The following is a 6,460-nucleotide window of genomic DNA, read 5'->3' on the forward strand; positions in this document are numbered from 1 at the left end:
AGTCTCAAGACAAAACTGGAACAGAGCCCTCATGTGGTCCAAAAGACCTTGGAGCCTTAGAGAGAGCTGACCCCCAAAATGAAGCAGCAACTCTGGACGCGAGCCTGCTTTTCAGTGAGGCACCTTTCTCCACCAGTATTGCCTTTGATCTTTTGATTTTAGGAGATCACCTAGCAGAACAGATCAGTTCTTGGGGCTTTGGAATCAGACCTGAGTGTGAATCCTGGTTCCTCAGCTTGCCAGCTGTGCGACTTGGAGCAAGTGATCGAACCTTTCTGTGCCTCTCTTATCTGTAAAGGGGGATACCATCTACTTTAAAGCAAGGTGCTGCTCTGTGTAAAACAGTGTCTGACATTAGTATGTGCTCAATAAATAGCTTGAATTCAGTATGTGGAGTTTTATTTGTGGGGCTTTTCTCAGTGAGAATAAAAATATGCTTTTCCACGTGACAGCACTGTATTTCCTCATTTTAAAATGACGTATTTATCTCTCCTATTTACCTTCTCTGGTACTTCTGCAGGTGCTATGGCAGTATTAACTGGAGATATTTTATGTGTAAATTATACTCTACCTCCTTCCCAAAAGGATCTGACGCATCTATATATTTCTATCAATCATTTATATATTTTTTCAATTATGCATGTCATATACAGTTCCCCTTTCAGTTGTTTGATGTTTTTTAAAATTGCATTTTGTTGGGAATGCTTTTTTAAAATATGGCTATATCTGAAAACATCCACCTTGGTGCTGATGCAATCCTTCTTCAATATTCAGAAATGGAAATGTTTCCTTCCCAGCTAGGATAAATGATGGTCTATTTTCTCAGTAGATAGGATTTTTCTTCTCTATTGAAAATGTATAAGATAAAAACTGGAAGTCTCACTCTCTTCCCTCTAAACTGAATCTCTCCCTGCTTAAGTTACTCCTGTTGACAACATGCAATGTGTCCTCCCAGTGTTTTTTCTATGCTTATACAAATAGATGTCTAACAGGAGAGATTTTAAAATTTTTATACAATCATTCAACTCTCATTTATCAAATGGACGTGCACATGAAGCCCATTTTTGTCAGTGCTGCAAGGCATTCTACATGCTGTATTGACCATGCTCTACTCAATCATTCCCCTGGCTGATGAATTTATAGGATATTTATATTTTAGCCATTAATAACATTGCTGTGGTGTCATCCTTGTGTGTAGATATCTTTAGGTCCTTGAGCGTCTATTTCTGTAGAATCAATTTCTGTTGCTGACTCATAGGGTACACTCATTTAAAATCTTAAGATTCTGCCAATTGCTTTTTAAAAGGCTTCCTCTGTCTATATCCCAACAGCAAAGTGCAAGAAGTCCACTCTTCAAACCCTTAATCAGACTGGATGACCTTGATTTTTGCCGTTATAATCAGTGAACTTTGATATCTCGTAGTTTTACATTTACATTTTTTGTTGTCTATGTGAGCATTTTCTTTTACGTTTATTGACTTTCTGGACTTTGTTTTTCTTTTTGTGAATTGTCAATCTTATCATTTGCCCAGTTTTCCATTGTTTTCTTTCTTATGTTGATTCATCGGAGCCCGGTCTTTGTGTTTAGATCATAAAAGATCATAAAATTTTAAAGAAAAAACTTGGAATGAAAGTGAAAATTCTTAAGTTTACCCATGCATCATCTATGTGACAAAACTGAGCCCAGCCTGGCACATAGGAGGTCCCCAAAAACAACTTTATGGAGATATAATCAATGGAAATGATTTTTGGAAACTCCATTCTGATCTACAAATCTCAGTTCAGAAGTCCACCTCTTCAGAGAGGCCTTCTCTAATTGCCAGATCCAAAGCAGCTCCTTCCACCCCACCCCTCTGTCCATCACCTGTGGTCTTCACTTTTTTTTTTTGAGTCGGAGTCTCTGTCACCCAGGCTGGAGTGCAATGGCACACTCACGGCCACTGCAGCCTCAACCTGCTGGACTCAGGTGATCCTTCCACTCAGTCTTCCAAGTAACTGGAACCACAGGTGTGCGCTGCCACATCCAGCTAATTTTTTCAACTTATTGTAGAGACTAGGTTTCACCAAATTGCCCTGGCTGGTCTCGAACCCCTGAGCCGAGGTGGAGGTGAGAGTCAATCCCAGAGGTGGGGGTGAGGTCTTCATATTTCACTCTCTGCAGTCATCCTGCCTATTTATCTGTTGACTTGTCTGGTTGATTTGTTGTCTTGTTGACTTGTTGCCTGGGTCTCCACCACTCTAGGGACTTTCCCTGGCTCACTCTTGGCTGTAAACCCAGTCCCTAGAGGAGTGGTGGTGTAGAGCAGCTGGTCCACAATTAGTTACTGAAGAGATGTTGAATGTAATGAAATTTTGGGTTTTAGTTCAATGTTATACAGTTTTGACAATCATCACTTTGCTCCGATTATCAATTATCTATTCATTTGCTTCATGATTATAAAAATTGCTGAGATTCTTGCCTGATTATTCTTACAGCTGAATGTCACAACCAACATGTCATGTTTTATAAAAATATAGGGAGGATTTAAACTGATATTGAATTGACTCTTTTATAATAGCTTGTTTTTATCTTCACTACATTCTGTTTTCCCAAATGGCAATGAAGTTTAGCTTTCCAGCTGGGCAAGGTGGTTCATGTCTGTAATCCCAGCACTTGGGAGGCTGAGGCGAGAGGACTGCCTGAGCCCAGGAGTTTGAAACCAGCCTGGATAACATGGCGAGACCTTGTCTCTACAATAATTCAAAAAATTAACTGGGTGTGGTGGTGCAGGCCTGAAGTCCCAGCTACTTGAAAGGCTGAGGTGGAAGGATCGCCTGAGCCCAGCAGGTCCAGGTTGCAGTGACTGTGATCTTGCTACTGCACTCTAGCCTGGGCGACAGAGTGAGACTCTGACTCAAAAAAAGATAAAAGTTTAGCTTTCCATGTATTCATGTTTTTCTTTATTTCTTTCAATGTGCTTTAAAATTTGCCTTAATAAATACTATATGTGGCACACTCTAGACCTTGAGTGTAATTTGTTTTGATTCTGTTGTAAATAGAGGCTCTTTGTGCTGTATTTTCTATCTCCTTAATATTTAGGCCAGGCACCATGGCTCATGCTTGTTATCCCAGTACTTTGGGAGGCCGATGCAGGAGGATTGCTTAAGCCCAGGAGTTCAAGATCAGCCTAGGCAACATAACGAGACCTTGTCTCTACAAAAAAAAAAGGAAAAATAGCCAGCATGGTGCTGCATGCCTATAGTCCCAGCTACTTGGAATGCTGAGGTGGAGGGATCACCTGAGTCCAGGAGGTCCAGGTTGCTGTGAGTTGTGATCATTGTGATCAAGCCACTGTATTCTAGCCTGGGTGACAGAGTGAGACCTTGACTCAAAAAATACATACATATATTACATATACATATGTAGTCCTAAATATATATATATTCCTAAATGAATATATATATATGAATATATATATATATATATATATATATATATATATATATGAATATATTTGCTGTTTTTGTTTGTTTAAATAGAGACATGGTATTGCTATGTTGCCCAGGCTGGTCTCGAACTCCTAGGCTCAAGCAATCCATCTGCCTCGGCCTCCCAAAGTGCTGGGATTACAGGCATGAGCCACAGCTGCTTGTAAGATTTTTTGTTGTTGCTACTGTTTCTTTGTTATAGTTGACTTTCTTGGACTACAGGCAGGCACCACCATGCTCAGCTAATTGTTTGATTGATTGTAGAGATGAGGTCTCACCATGTTGCCCAGCCTGGTCTCGATCTCCTGGGCTCAGGCAATCCTCTAGCTTCAGTCTCCCAAAGTGCTGAGATTAAAGACACTCGGCGAAGGTATTTATTTATTTAGACCTTTTAAATACAAACTCCTTATTCAGAATTTCAAATGTCCTGTTGCCGTTACTTGTGTTATAGTTGCTGTTCTTATTAATTTTCTCGACTTTCTGCATCCCTTCTCTGAACATGGTTACATTTCCTGATCTGCTTTTTCCTCCAATATTTTAATCAGGAATAGATATTAAATTTTACTGATAGCCTTCTCAACCTTTTTTGAAATGATTCTTTAATCATTTTTCTAGTTAATGTTAGTTGTTAATAACATTTTCTTTGTAATATACTATCCTTATATTCTACTATTGGTGGCAGTCAAATTATTATCTATATTAATTAGAACATTTAATCAAAACAGTACTTGTCTTGTAAAATTGGCTGGACAAAACATAATTATTTTCTACATCCTAGCACATTTTAAATAATATAAGAATTTTCTTTGTGGAATTGGATAAAAAGTTTTTCCATTGAATTCACTAAAGACAGGATGTTTTGGAAGAACTCACTTGTATTAAATGTCCTCTTTTGATATTGATCTAATCACTTTCTACTTTCTGCTGCATGCCTAGCATTATGAATATTTAGCATCTCTCTCTGATGCATTATTCCGTTTTCTATTCTGGTGATTAAAAAGAAAATGCCATGGAAAGCCTTTCTGCCTGGGTCAGAGGTTGACCTTAGCTTCTCAGATTACATTCAACAGTAAGATTTTCTCCTGTTCTTGCTAAGATCTTCTAGCAGATTGTTGAACCTCTTTGTGTCTTTCTCTGACCTCCCGACTACGACTTTAAGATCACGTCTTTTCCCTTTCTCTGGTTCTAATTCATGGGTCTGCCTATCCCCTACTGCTCAAGTGTTCTTGGTCTACAGATTCCTGGGCCCCTTTGCGGTCTCCCCAGTTCACTGAGCCCAATCAGGTCCCCTCATGCCCAAAGGCTTCCTGTTCCTGCAGTTGTGGAGCTCAGCTCGGTGGTCAACCGGGCTGGCCCTGAAGACAGACCTAGGTTTCAGTCCTGCTTCCCATACTTACTAACTTGGCAACTTTGAACACAATTTAACCTTTCTGAACCTCAGTTTTCTCATCTTTAAATTGGAGGTAATAATAGTCCCCACTTACTGGATTATTGTGAAGACTCAGTCATCCAACAAGTATTTAGTAATTGCCTAGTGTGTGTCAGATATTATTTAGGTGCTAAGAATAAAGGTGTTGAGCTAAAGAAATAGAATCCTTATTTTCATGGAGCTTATTCTGGAAGAGTCAGGCAAACAAACAAAAGTATAAATACAAACTATATATATACACACACACACTGAAATTATATGTACATATTTTTATATATTCCATCCATCCATCTATCTAAATTTGAGGTGGTATTTATGAAAAAACAAAACAAAGAGCATGGAGAAAGAGGTACCAAGTGTTACTGTATTTGAGGGGCCCGTGAGGCCCTTTCTGAGGAGGTGATGTCTAAGGAGAGACCTGAATGAAGAGGAAAAGCCTGGCATGTGAAGGACTAGGGAAAAGTGTTCCTGGCAGAAGGGACATCAAAGATAAAAGCCCTGAGGTGGGATAAAAGGAGACTCTACAAATAAAAGTTTGACAGACTTATAGCACACATGAGCTGCAGATAATGCTTCCACTATCACTGCCATAATGATCATGGTCAACACAGTTGGAGTCCTACTGAAGCGGCCTCAGTATGGCCTGGGAGGGAACTGACTTCTGACCACGAACCGGAGATTCTGGTGTAAGATGTAAGGGCTAGCATCTTCCCCTTTCTCGTTCCCAGGACCCCTGGGGGAATGCACAACACTACCTACCCCTCCATCTCCAGCACATGAGCATCCCTCCCTACTGTCCACTGCATTCCATCCATGATAGCATTTGACATTTACTACTCGGGTGAGTTTCAAGGACTGAATCTACTTTAACCCCACCCGCTAAAGACACACCTGGAACGGGGCTCTGCACACAGTATAACCCCGATAATTGGTGGGGACTGTTGGGGCCCTCAGCCCACTTTCTCCTTCCCCTACCCCATCAGATTGAGAGTGGCCTGATTCTGGTCTGGAACATAAAAAGCAGAAGTGGCCCTAAGGATCTGGGCTCTCATAGATTCACAGGCCCTTCCCTGTTGGGGACAAACTTTTGGGGCTCTTGAGGTGAGATTAGCCATGAGGAAGGAGGCCGCTACTATATTTTATTTGTTTTTTCTTTTCTTTTCTTTTCCTTTTCTCTCTCTTCCTCTCCTCCTTCTTCCCCCTCCCTCCCTCCCTCTCACCCTCCTTTTTTTTCTTCTCTTTCTTTTTCTTTCTTTCTCTCTTTCTTTCTCTCTCTCTCTCTCTCTCTCTCTCTCTCTCTCTCTCTCTCTCTCTCTCTCTCTCTCTCTCTCTCTCTCTCTCGACAGGAATTTTGCTATGTTGCCCAGGTTGGCCTTGAACTCCTGGGTTCAAGCAACCCTCCCACTTCGGCCTCCCAAAGTGCTGAGATTACACTGCACCTGACTGTACTATATTTTCTTCTAGGTTATTTTGCAAACTAACTTCTGCCCCTCACACACCTTCTCTGCCTGAGACTTGCTCTCCCTTTGTTGCTTCCTCTGTAAGCCAAGTTCTGTCACAGCA

This window comes from Carlito syrichta, unplaced genomic scaffold, assembly GCF_000164805.1.
Source record: "Carlito syrichta isolate Samal-C Ts95f unplaced genomic scaffold, Tarsius_syrichta-2.0.1 Scaffold303604, whole genome shotgun sequence".
Classification (NCBI taxonomy): domain Eukaryota; kingdom Metazoa; phylum Chordata; class Mammalia; order Primates; family Tarsiidae; genus Carlito; species Carlito syrichta.